This window comes from Agelaius phoeniceus, chromosome 1, assembly GCF_051311805.1.
Source record: "Agelaius phoeniceus isolate bAgePho1 chromosome 1, bAgePho1.hap1, whole genome shotgun sequence".
Lineage (NCBI taxonomy): Eukaryota > Metazoa > Chordata > Aves > Passeriformes > Icteridae > Agelaius > Agelaius phoeniceus.
In genome coordinates, this window is record NC_135265.1 from 33,395,796 (window position 1) to 33,409,210 (window position 13,415).

The 13,415-nt window shown below is 41.8% G+C and overlaps 1 protein-coding gene and 1 long non-coding RNA gene across 3 annotated transcripts in view; one reads left to right on the forward strand and one right to left on the reverse strand.

Annotated features, from left to right (window-relative positions):
* Window positions 1-7,020: 7,020 nt before the first annotated feature.
* LOC143693637 (uncharacterized) lies at window positions 7,021-13,059 on the reverse strand. Its single transcript, XR_013181554.1, has 3 exons — window positions 12,938-13,059; window positions 11,996-12,300; window positions 7,021-7,535 (listed from the first exon to the last, which is right to left on the reverse strand). It is a non-coding gene; the product is annotated as an uncharacterized LOC143693637 (long non-coding RNA).
* A 12-nt stretch (window positions 13,060-13,071) lies between these two features.
* PALS2 (protein associated with LIN7 2, MAGUK p55 family member) overlaps window positions 13,072-13,415 on the forward strand; it is a 58,612-nt gene continuing 58,268 nt past the window's right edge. For both annotated transcript variants that reach the window (XM_077176128.1, XM_054640817.2), the window contains exon 1: window positions 13,072-13,265. The gene's annotated coding sequence lies outside the window, so the exon portion shown is untranslated. The remainder of the gene's footprint in view (window positions 13,266-13,415) is intronic.

A 13,415-nucleotide genomic window follows, 5' to 3' on the forward strand; every position in this document is an offset into this window, starting at 1 on the left:
ATGGAAATTTTGTGCCTCTGTGAGTCTGTGACTCCATGGATTAGGCCTCTAGCAGAATTAGAAGGGGAACACAGGGTGTAGAAGCTTTTGGATACTGTTCATGTTATCTAGCTTGAATATTGCCAGTTTTCAAGATTTCATAAGAGGTATGATAAAAACAGAAGGATTAGAACCATATTTTGGCTGCCAAAGTTATTGGTGAAACTTGATAAAAGACATTTGAAACACAGTAAAAACTATTGCAGGTTATCAATAAAAAAGGCAAGAAACAGATAATGTCCATGTGCCATGTTCTTCATGTCTCAAAAGCTTCTAAGTGCTCTTCTCTCCTTTTTTGGACAGCTTTCAGCTCTCTAGAGTATAAATGGAGCATTCTCTTGCTGAGAACAGTGTACTATTTTGTCAATTAATAACATCTGTAAACACCCACATTTAATGACAACTGCAATTCATTTTCAGCTTCAAAACAGAATTTGTGATTTTCACTGTGAGAACAATGACAAGAATGTGAAGACAATGAAAAATGCAATCTATTTTGCCCATACATTTTTAATAAACGAAGCACATATTACAGTGAGCTATTTTTAAAGCTTTTTCATCTGTGATGTTATAGTGTGTAGGTACAAAATCCATCAAGATAATACATTAATGTTTAACAGTTAGCACATCAAACTCTGCTCTGAATAAACAGAGATGCTCTTTTACAAACTTGATTCTATTCTCTCCAACATTTCTTTATACTGTCAGAACTTATTTACTTCACTCTATTTTTGAAGCACTAATGTAATCTTTTTTTAATGCACTAGAAAACTCAAAAGCCTTGCCATACTTTTAAGTTATCACAGCATACAAGTTTGGGATAATTTATTGTTATATGCTCATTAAGATCTGATAAAGTACTAGACACGAATATAAACATCTAAAAGTTAATACACTAAACAAACAAAAAATAAATATTGAGACCAATAGAGTAGTGGGCACATTTAGAACATTTCTAAATTAATCTGTTCTGGCTTAATATTTAGTTTTTCCCTTCTTACCAGCTGTAGAAGTTGTGTCAAAGTCATTCTGAACTCTGCTAAGACTGACTGAATCATGACTGGATGAGGAAACCTCAATGCATTGGGTTGAAACTGCTATCATTGTTAGATATCCACAGAGAGGACACTTGAGATACTTGAGAAGATTTGTGAGGTGTTAGTAGGCAGTTCTTCTTAGTTCTGCCCCTTCTGAAGAAAAGCCAAAGAGCTCAGGGAGAAGGCCTTGCAGGAACTAATCTTTGTGGCTGCAGAAGCTCTTGGTGAGAAATGCATCAGCTGGCTCAGCTGACTCAGCTGCTCTGTTTCTGATTTCCCATCATCTGGGAAGAACAAGAATACCTCAACAGCAAAGCTCCATGGAAAGTCTGGAGAGAGCTTACCTATCCAGCTGTCTATCCATATGTCTCTCTATCCCTAGCTCATGGCTGAAGTATTTCTGTGCTAGTCTAGCTGGGTTATTATGGGAGGTAGAGGTTGTAATGGCAGCCGTTCAGATGCCAACAAGTAGGCATATGAAGTCCACCAGATGACACCAAGTATGTGAGACATCTGTGTAGAAATGACAGTGAAGATGAAGGAAGATCTAGAAGAGGCTGGCACCTTCTGGAGAGACAGTTGGACACCACGCAGGCTGCCTGCAGTGTCAAAAATGTCTTAGTTTAGGCAAGATTCCTACCTCATATGACTCACAACTTCCCATGAAGTTCTGTGTCATCAGGGAGAAATGCCACAATTTGCCAGTTCTCCTAACATGTATGGAACACAGTGTTCTCATCCATTTTTTAGGCCAAAAGCAGTCAATATGTTCTCAGTGAAATGCACTCCATAATATACTGCAGAAAGACACAAGATGCCATGTTTCAATGGCCTATTAAAATGCACCTACTGTGCTTCAAAAAGCTCCAGACTGGGACAGTTCAGCTACTCAAAACTGTACTAATGGTCAAGTAATACATGCCTTATTGTGTGCTATTCCTATAGTAATTTGGTTCTGTAATATTTATCAATAAACATGCATTTTAATGAAATCTATTTCAATGAATTTATACTCCTATTTATGCAAAAATAGATTTCTATAAAAGGAGAGGGCTTCTAGTGCACTCAATAATGATATTTCAAAGCTGTCATTTTAAAATAGTACCCTGGAAATGTAAGTGATAATCAGAGATCATATTTGCTGGGCTAAAATTTCTGTTAAATAGAAATCAAACTCAAGTGTTTAGTTTAGATGATTGCAAATGTGCACTTGGTGATTAATACAGCACTAAAAAGGTAGAATTTTCTCAACATTCCTTTTCCCTTATGCAGAGGTAAAAAGGTCATGCCACAGAAGATAAATGTACAAAACCATATGCTCCCTTCTGCTTCTCTGAGTGGAAGAGAGAAGACAGCTGCATATTGTGGCAACAGGGTGGATCCCCAGTGGGGACTGACAGCTCCGTGCTGGCTTTTGGTTACAGATAGAAACACTTCTCTTACCCTGGAAGGGATAATTTATGTCATACTCCCCATGATGATTTGAACACTCCTTTCTTCCTAAAGTTGGTCTTACTCCTGAGACTGTTGAAGGGCACAGAAAAGGGCTGTGTTTGCTCTAAGTGGCAGAGGTCAGCCTTCACCATTGGGGAAAGAATGTGAACCTTGGATGGACTCAAACTTCTAAGAACTTATTTCAATATTCTTTAGGAGCTGATACCTTCATTTGGAGTTTGGTATTGTCAGCCTGATTTTGACATTGACTGCTTTGCATTTAATTAAACCCAATTAATTTCCAGCTTGAGGAATGAGCATTTTAGCTGTCACACAACCTCAACCACTGGCTTTACCAGTAGTAGAGCGTGTAAACATGAACTCTTGTAAGCAATGGTACTGGTGATTTGAGAGTGAATGTGTCTGTAAAATGGTAGTACCTGGCTTTGCTATAAGTCACTTCTGTCCTACCTTTGAGCCTTGTCTTGCATTCTTCAGACACAGATAGGAATCTAGATGAGATAAAAATTCAGAAACCTGAAACAACAATCAGCTTGTGATTAGAAGAAATCACATGGCCTTGTGACCTGGCCAAATTCTGTGTACACCACCTTCAAAAATTCAGCCTAGAGCTGAATACTTTACTTCTTCTCTCAATTTTTTTTCTGAAACAGCTGTGCACTGTTGAATATCAATGGCATGTCCTCTTTCCTTCTCCCTTCCCCCTTCCAGATTCCAGTGTTTGACTAATAGACAAATAGTATAGCTGAAAAACATGTATGAGAGTTCATGAAGTAATTAGGATCGTAGAAGGTGGAAGTCCAATGCCCCAAGAGGTTGCAGGCACCTACCACTATTATTTACCTTTGTTTTGAGTAATCTTATGCCTGGGAAAGTACTGCTGCCAACTTCCAATTTTGATCAAAGGCTTATTTAATTTTTGTTTGCTTTGGGGTTTTTTCTTTAATGAGTAACCAGATAGGAAAAAGTGCTGCTAAAAATCTTAACCAGATAGAAAAAGTGCTATTAAAAATCCATGTCAGTCTATTAATAGAAAAAATAAGGGATTTTTACCCTTATCTGACAGGACTAACTCAGCTGTGTATTCCAGACATTGATGCTTCTAAATTTTGCTTTGAAAAAGAATCCTGAACTTCCACTATTAGATTCTTAGTAAAATATTAAAGAACTAGAGAAGAAGCCCTGTGATATGTACACAGATTTTGAAAGGCATAAAAATGCTATAGAACACCTAGGAAGGGGTCTCCTAAAATTGAAAGTCAAAACAAAAATGAGAACCCTGTAGACAATGAACAGAAAATCAATCCTGCCAACAGCCTTTGTCCTGTGAGAAGCATGAAGTAACTAGCCTGTACTTCCCCTTTGGCAGGTGCAGCCCCATATTAGTCAGCTTGCTCTTATTTGCCTCCTTTGCCAGAAATTTGTCGGATGCAAAGTAAATAAGAGTTTTTTTCTGTAGCTCCCACAGATAGATTTGTATTTTACAACTCCATACATCTGTATGCTAACCATCCCCATTCACCAAAGTAAATTGCACAAAGAGGTTCAGGAGGCCATACTTTCCCTTGGCTTTCCAAAATCCACTCCACAGCAAAAATGGTGTTTTGACTGGACATAAAATTCAGAACAAAAAGATGCCATTAGTCCTACAAGCCAACTTTTCTCAAATGATAAGCAATTTTGTGAAAGAAATTAACTGCAGGAACAAAAAATACAAATTTGGGGTCTGTTTAGATCATGCAGTACAAGTAATTAGTCTTTAAATGGAGATATTATGTTACATGCGCCACAGTAAATTGTTTTTTAAAAAGCCTGGTTTGCTGTAGTGCCCATAATTAGATTTCTTTCAAATACTTTTAGGACTTTTAGGATTGGCTCAATTTCTTAAAATTACATATTATAGTCTTACAAGCATTTGAAAATTAAAGAGGAAATGGAAGTTATGTAAGATCAATACTGGCAGAACAATTCCTGAACTGCTCTTCCCATGGTATCATATTTGTCACAAGAATTTGATCTACAAATATGGTTCTAAGTAAAATGAGTCCTTTCTAAAAAGAAAAATACCTAATCAGCAGTTATTCTCCTCTTTGTTCTCCTTTCCAATCCATGTATCTTTTAAAAGCACCTCATATTTTGTTCTTCAGTACTTGGTCTTTATTCTCCCATTCAGACAGCAAAGTGTCTTCTGATGCTGCTGTCATCGTTGCCAGACTGACCTGTGGGTTCTGTGAAATGAATTTGCTATGGCAGATAGAAGGGAACAGGCAGCAATGCTTCCTACTGACACTGTTTATCTTCTACTAGATTTTCACTGGAGACAATTTTTTGCTGGTATCCCACTGAGCTGGAGGCATGAATAGCAGTGTATTTTATCTTGAGAAGATTTGCAGACAAAGGGTTTGGGGAAAGAGCTGTCTTTTGTAGCCAGGGCTACAGGTGTTTTTGTAGCTACAGAGCAACAACAATTTAGGGAAGAGCACTTTTCAGTAGAAGCTGCTAATTTAAAATTAATTTCTCTTTTGTAAGGAATGGCTCTTTCTGCACTCAGCTAACTATTAATTTGGCCTTGAAGCATGAGGATACAGAGCCTCTCTGGCAACATTTTGTGTAAGGAGAACACTGTTAGGAAATAAGCTGAGTCTACTCATGTAGGCTGCTGAGCTGTGGCTTTTCTGATATGGTTAGGTTCACAAATGATTTGATTCCCTGGAGTTTATTTGAAGTTTTTAATTAAAATCCTCTTCATTGGTACTCTGATTTTATTGAATGTGACAAAAATTTCTTGGGACTTGATTTTTCTTTAAACTACAGTCCCTTTACAGCTATCACATAGTGTAAATTAACTTTTAAGAGTGTGTAAAATGACATCATTTTAGCAATGTAAAGGAATCCTTTGGGAAAATGAGAATGTCTGTATTCTGTTTTTCTGGAATTTCATTTTCGTGTGCCTGGACTGAAGACAAGATGGCAAAATAGGAGAATTTCTACATTTTCTTCCAATAAATTATTTTCAGATATGAGTATCTTGTCAAGACATCTCATAAGCATTATTTTCATAATCTTGTCATTTTTCTCTTTCACTTTGGGGGCCCCCTTTTCTGGGAATGAGGCTATGGAAATGGAAAACCTAAGACATTTTCTCATGTCCAAAAAAGACTCCAAGTATGCAAGCTTTCTTCCTAAAGCAGAGCAACCAAAAGTGCACAGTTGGTGAGGCCAGGAGGAGAGCAAACAGTGGGGAGTATGGAACTCCAGCCAGCTTGTTACTGCACAGCTGGGCAGCTGTGGCTTGGATTCTGGTACATGCTCCCAGTATAATTTAAGATTTATCATTGTATTGAATAACCCATATGTACCAGAACTTTATTCACGGTAGAAATAGTTTCTGTGAACTATTGGAGTCATTGTATCATTGAGTAATTCAGATAGGAAGGGAGCCCAGGGGGTCTCTAGCTCAACCTGATGGTCCAAGAAAGCACAACTGTGAGAGCACACCATGTTACTCGACACTTTTATCCAGCTGAGTCTTTAAAACCTCCAAGGATGGAGAATGTATGACTTATTTTGGCAACCACTTCTACTGCTTCCTGTTGTGAAACAGGTTTTGTATACAGACTGAATTCCTCTTGGTTTCATTTTATCTATTTTTTCTTATCCTTCAGTCATGCACCACTGAGGAGCCTGGCTCCATCTCCCCAGTAACCTCCTTGCAGGCACTGCCAGACTAGTGTCATGTCCCCCTCAAAGCCATCCTTTCTCCAGACTGAACAAGCCCAGATCCCTCAGCTTCTCCTCACTGGCCAAGTGCTCCAGCCTCCAACCATCTTGGTAGCCCTCTGCTGAACTCGATTCACTTCATTCAATGTCTTTCCTCTAGTGGGGGTCCCAAAGGGCCCCAGGTGGGTGCAGTATTTAAAGGTAGTCTAGCAAAGATAATGGGGCAATAATATGCAGACTTTCCTCTTACATTAATAAAGCCTTGGTTTCTGTTGATCTTTTTTGCTGCCAGAGGACACCGCTGGCTCATGTTCAGATTGCTGTCTACCAACACCCCTGGGCCTTTTCAGAACAGCTGCTGTCCAACCATGCAGACACATTTTCCCCCAGCCTGAATCAGTGCAAATGGTTGGTCTACCTCTGATGCAGGACTCGGCTTTTGTCCTTGCTGAATTTCATGAGGTTTGTGTTGGCCCAGTCCTTCAGCATGCAAAGGTCTTCCTGGAGGGCAGCCCTCCCACTCAGCATTTTAATTGTACCCCAACCTGCTCTCATGTGTAAATCCACTGAGCAACCATCACTGTGACATTTCCTCTAGGTCATTGTCAATGATGTGAAACAGGACATGTTCCAGAACAGACCCTTGCGATGCTGTACTTGTTGTTCTTGCTACTGTCCTCATGGTCCACTAACCACTGCCCTCTTGGCCCGACCATCCAATCCATCCCGTTGTCCACTCATCCAGACTGAAACCTGTGAATTTGGGTAAAAGGACATTGTCAGAGTCAGTGTCAGAAATCTTGCTGTAGTTTATTAAGGTTTTTTCTGCCTTGCTTAGGTTTTGACATCCATAAATCCGGCCATTTAACCATAGAAATGTTTCAGGCTGGTTAGACATAATTTACTCTTTGTAAATCCATGCTGTTTCTGGTCACCTTCTCCACGTGTTTAGAAATGTGTTCCGAGATGACTTGCTCCTGGACTTTACCAGTTACCTGAATGAGTCTGGCCCTCCAGTAGCTTCCCAAATCTCCCTGTTGGACTTTTCTGAAGATGGGTGCAAATTTGTCTTTTTTTTGGTTGTCAAGGACCTTCTTTGATCTCTATTACTTTTCAAACATTGCAGAGAGCAGCCTTGTAAAGACACCAGCCAGCCCACTCAGCTCTTTCAGGTTCAAACCATCTGGGTTGCATGAGCTGAGTTCTTGCAAGTAATCCCTCTCATGATATTCATCTACTGCTGGTACTTCTCTTTTTCCTTGCACAGAAGCCTGGGAGACCTTGCTAGTGAAGAATGAAGGAAAAAAGGCATTGAGCACCTAAACCAGCTGTGTCTGCCATCACTAAATCACCCATTACTCAGTAACAGAACATTGTCATGGTTCAGCTCTATTTATGCCTAACTGTATTCAGGAGGATACTGTAGACAGTAGATCCTTTAGTGAACTTGCTACTGAGACTCAAGGAGGAAACAACAATTTATTTTTGATTAATTTAGCTGAGCCTTCTACAGCTCATGGCCACACATTCTAGTGAAAGAAAGGGGTTGGATATTCTTTATTTAAGAAAGATAAGCACTTTTGCACCTGTGAAGAAGTCTTGAAATGGTTTTTATGCAAGCTCTTACGTTTTTAGATTTTCTTCATTTAGCCCAAATATCAAGATGGGGATGAGGTTGTGTTTTGGTGGATTTTTTCCCTGCTCTGAACAGTGTGTGGGCTGAGAGTTGAGAATGCATATAAGTTGTGCACAGGGAAAAAGTATAGGTCACCTGAAAATAATTAGCACTTCCGAAATAACTGTCTTTGTGTTTGAGGTATAGCTCATAAAAAGAGACTTGTTTTCATAACATGGGTTTTTAAAGAATGCTGTTCTGCTGTCATGCTTCCTCCACCTTGTGAGGAAAAAACCCCACCAACTCATAAAGAGTATCACACAAAGAAATAAATTTTGCAGAAAAAATAGCTAAATATTTTCAATTGCATCTAATATAATTTCTCCGATGCACACACTGATGGGAGATAAAATACAAGTATACACACAGAACACCTACAACAATATGTTCAGGCAATTAAAGAAAATGAAGGGTACTTCCCAAACTAAATATTCAAAAAATATGTCATTTCAGCTCCTAGCTAAAAACCCATCATCATTTGGGACTACGTCTTTCTGCCTACACTGCTGCAAAGATGCAAATTCTGTAACGTTACTGACCTAATGAGAAGGAAATGAGCACTTGCAACCCACAACAGTGTAATCAATGTGATTCCTGAGTCCAGTCAGTGGCAACTATTTTTGAATTGGGCAAGCAGTCACAGGTGGAAGATTATTTGACAGATTTCAGACAGTAATGCCATTAGGTAATCATGTTCCAGGGATTTTTTTCTAAAAAGCCCCAAGAATTATAATTACAAAACTCTGTCAGTGTAGAGAAGCAGAAGTGGCACAAGAAAATAATGCTTTTTTCTGTTGGGTCAAGTACAGCCTCTGTTCTCTGATAATGGCAAAAGCTTGTTGCTTTAGAAGGCTGTACCTCTGCTCCCCAATAATAACCTTGCTAATTGTATAGTGTTGTATACAGTGGAAAGATTTTTCCTGACCCCGCAGGGAGCAAGTGCTGTGAAGCATGAGATTTGATTAGCCTTATTATCTTAGCCTGCCCAGTTACCAATGTTGTAAGCTGCCATGAAATTATCCACCCCTTTTAAAAATAAAGCCATACTATTTGTCTTCATTATCTCCTTCTATGGAGTTGAATTCCACATGCATACAGACCTCAGTGATCAAAATAGCACAGGAATTACACATGTAGCCTTTTAACTCTGTAGGTACTGTTTTCTTTTATTCTTTCATACCACCTTTCCATATAAATCGATATTCTCCTAAATATTGTGGGTTTGATCACCAGCTCCTGAAAGAAACCTGGTTTTATTTTACCATCGATATTTGTAATTACCTATGTGATCTTTTAATGAGTTACTCTGGAGCAACTCATAGCTTGGAAAATGGTATAATCTCTTAGAAATTTTGCTGTATTTGATGGATTTTTAAAAAAAATGTTCTATGATGCCTTGCATGCAGAAATGAAAACAAACTACATACAAAAATAAATAAGAATAATGATAATGATAATTAAAAATTCCCTAGATTGTTTCTTTGCCACAAAAAAACTTGGTAAAAAATATTTTGGATGGTATGTAAATACCATCCATAAACAAGTTATACATAAGTCATTTTCATAAGATCTCCAAATAGTGATAAATACAGCAAAGAAACTGACATTTCATTGTCTTAATTTTTTCAGATTATGAAGACAGCATATTTTGGTGCTTATCAAATAAAGAAGTAGTCTAAAGTTAGGTCTGTCTTGAGACCGATCATAATAAATGATTATCCAAATTAGACACTGCTTCACCAAAGTGTGCAGAACACTGGACTTACTGAGTGTGCCAGCAATCAGCTTAAAACCTCCTTTAAAAAAAATACACCACCCCAAAGACCTTCACTCAACACCAGTTTGCCACAATAAGCATGGACAGGGGAATGAACTGTAAGAAGTACCCCATCTGTGGGTACAACTGCTCATTTTGTCATTAAAATAGTCATCAGAACAGTGATAGAGAATTTGGAATTCAAACCCAGAGTTCTGCGGAGAATAAGACAATTTCAGCACAGTTGACACCAGCCAGCAGATAACCTCTCCACTATTGTGGCAGTGCTGTGGTAATTACAGGTTTTTGTTTTTGTGTACATCCAGAACTATAACAGGACTGAAAACCACATCCTCCTTTCCACATCCTGTAAATTGGAATGCCTGCTCCTCTAACTCCTCTAAATTCAGGGTATGAGCTCTAGCAAAACCAAAAGACCCTGGAGAAAGACCTCTACCTTGTTGCTTGTAGCATCAGAACAGACAGAATGTTAGGCACCCTGGTCCCTGCAGTTTTACAAAAAGGAGCAGAAGATTTAACAGCAAAAGCGCTCAAGTGAGATCTGTATCATCAAAGGCTGAGTTCAAAGCTCTGAGGAGCCATAAACTCCAGTTCTAGTGAATGCAAATCAATCAGCCCAGAAGTGTCAGGGCTGGGGCTGCCCTACCATACAGTCCTTACGCTGCCTGAATCCTGTGGTTAGACAGAGACTGAGATAATCCCTGGCATCAAGAAAGTCGGGTTTGGCACTCTTCTAACCTATGCCTGGCTGACCATGATCACCAGCCAGAAATTGCTGGGACATAAGTCAGCCCTGGCCAGGTCCTGCCTTCTCTACCACAAACTGGGAACAGGGTGAGGCTTGGCTGAAGTGCAGTAATTGCCCATTCAATGGACAAAAGAGATTTACTGTTGTTTTTGCGCTGCGGGAATGGTTCAAAGCTCTCCGATTGAACAGCACCAGCAGGGTCCTAAGGACCATCCTTGTACGGGGGAATTCTGCGATGAGCAGCATGCAAATGTAAGTAGCAAAAAGCCCAAAGGATATGGTAATTCCTGACAGAGGGTAAACATCAATTTCTAAGTTCTTCTCTAAAACAATACATCTCTATTTCTTCCTTGACCCTAATGGATCAAATGGATTAAATAGTGGGCAAAAAATGGTGTGTGAGCATTTGGGACACATTCCCTAGAGGGCTTTAATAGCCAAAAAGCAGCTGTAGAGGCCAGAATGGAAGACACTCAAGACTGTGGAGCAGTCAAATTACTTTGTGTTTAGATATTTATGTTGCAGCCAAAAATGGGCTCTTGTATTTCACAGGTTTGGATTCAAGCTCTGAGCTGAACTGTAATAAGGAACCTCTGTTTTGCAGTGAAGCAATTTTCTTTCATTGGCCAGGAAGGTAAAGTCAGGATATCATGAAAGATGTCAGCATAAATTGCTACAATCCTTTCTCCTTAATAGAATAATGTTCAGTTTTCACAAACGCAGAGACTGTGAGAGAAGAAGTCAACAAGATGTTGAGTTGTGAAATACAGGATGAGATGGCACTTATGGGTTTTGTGGCTCTGGCTCAATTAGAACATCACCAAAAAACTAAATTACAGGCAAAGGAGAGAAAATGACCTAAAGTTATTTTTTGGGGAATGAGGATTTTTTATGCCTGTCAGTTTTTCCATTGTAGCTGCAGGGGTTCAAACACCAAAAGGGTGGTTCAGGTCATTATGTTGCCTAGAATCCTTCATGCCATTTTAAGTTTCCTTTCAGTTTAACAAGGAAAAGATAACTGTTTGTGAAGCAATTTACCAAAAATATGTTCAATTTGGACTTTTTACTGAGAAATTGCAGGAGGGCTGTAAGCTCTTTGGACCTGGGGATGTATAATTCCACATGCCTATGAAGCTCTCAGCACAGGGTAGCTACTGTAATTTGAAGAGTAAGTAAAAATAATTCCTAAAGGAATTTTACACACATTTTTCCTAAGATGAGGTGCACAAGACCTCATTTACTTGATGCAACTTTATTGGAAAATCTGAGAGAGGTTTTTCACCGGCTGGCTGCTGTTCCACAGTTTCTGCAATTATGCCCATCATAAATATCAGCTGCTTTTTTGATGTTGTTGGTGGCATAGAAATCAGTTTAGTCATTATCTGGTAGGAGAGCAGAATCTGAACCCATTAAGATAAAAATGGGTAACGAGTGGATTTTCTGTTAGAACTCTGCCCCCTCATAGCTCTGGCTTTCCCTTTTCTCCACTGGGTCCCAAAGAAAAAGCCAGCATGAATTGCAGACAGCTTGTTATGAAGGTTTACCTTATGTCACACTGGGCTACTGGGTATTCTTAAAACAGCATAATTATACAGATTGCAATTGAAGTATATGCTTGGATTCAAAAATTTCCAGGAAAAGTCGGTATGAGGAGGAATAAGTGAATGAAAACAAGTTGAGGAATGACAGATTGTTTTGGATATGAGCATTTCGTTTCTGGAGCAAATTTTACCCTTAGGTGAAGACCAAAAAAGTCCATCTTTAGTTAGTGAGAATTCTGCATGCAGGACTGACTGTGCGCAACCCAAATTTTCCTAAGTCCATGAGTATCCAAAGGTGAGAGTCTCTCCTGGAAAAAAAAAAAAAAAAGCGAGAGCTGCTCTGTAATCATTGCTCAAAACACACGAAATGTTTGAACAGTGACCAGAAGTGCGGGGAAATGGCTTTCCCAGTGTTCTTTCCATTTGAGTGGTCTTGCAGGTTATTGGCATCAGGGGAAACTCCCCACTTTCCCTTTCCCCAGTGAAATGTGAGATTTCTCGGCTGGCATTTCTCGCACTCGGCGACTGAGCAGGCAGCGCCACGTGTCCCCTCCTGGGACTCGGGACCGGGGCGAGCCCGAATCGGGACCGGGTCCCGGGCACGAATCGGGGGGAGCCCGAATGCCGTCCGGGGGCAGCGGCGGGGACACGGCGAGAGGACGCCTCGCACCCTCGCTCGCTGCCGCCTCACTCGCTCCGCAGCCACCCACGGCGGCCCTCACACGCGCGTGCCGTGACACGAACGCGCGCGTGTCCCCGCACGGCCCCGCGCCACCCCCACCGCCGCCTCGCACGCGCGCGCGCTTGCACACGCGGTGACACGCGCAGTCACGCGCACTCCCACGCACTCGCGCTCGCTCTCTCACCCTCGCCGACCCCTCTCGCCCCCTCACACTCTCACTCTCACTCATTCTCACACTCACTCCCTCACTCACTCACACTCACGGAGGAAAGGGGAGGGGTGGCTGAGGCAAAGGCGCGCGCGCTCCCTCCGGGCGGGGGCGGGGGAGGCGCTCGCGCGCCACTGCCGCGGAGGCCGCGCGCGCGCGCGCTCGCGCTGGCCGGGGGTGGGCGGGGCAGAGGAGCGGCGGCGGGAGCGCGTGCTACAGCCACGCCGGCGGCGCGCGCCGAGGCGGGCGCAGAGCAGCGGCGGCGGCACCTCCGGCTCGCGCCGTCCCTCCGGCAGCCCCGCGCGCCCGGGATCGTCCATGGGGCCGAGCGGCGCCCGCTGAGGGAGGAGGGGACGGGGAGCAGCGGGAGTCGGTGCCGGCCGGTGAGTTCCCGTACCGGCAGGGAGGTCGCGTGCGCAGGGGGGGAGGGAGGGTTCGCCCGCCCGGCTACTCGCTTCTCCCGTCCCTCCCAGCCGGCGGGGAAATGGTGGTGGGAGGCGGGGTCCCGCTGCCATCCCGGCCGAGCCCCTCGA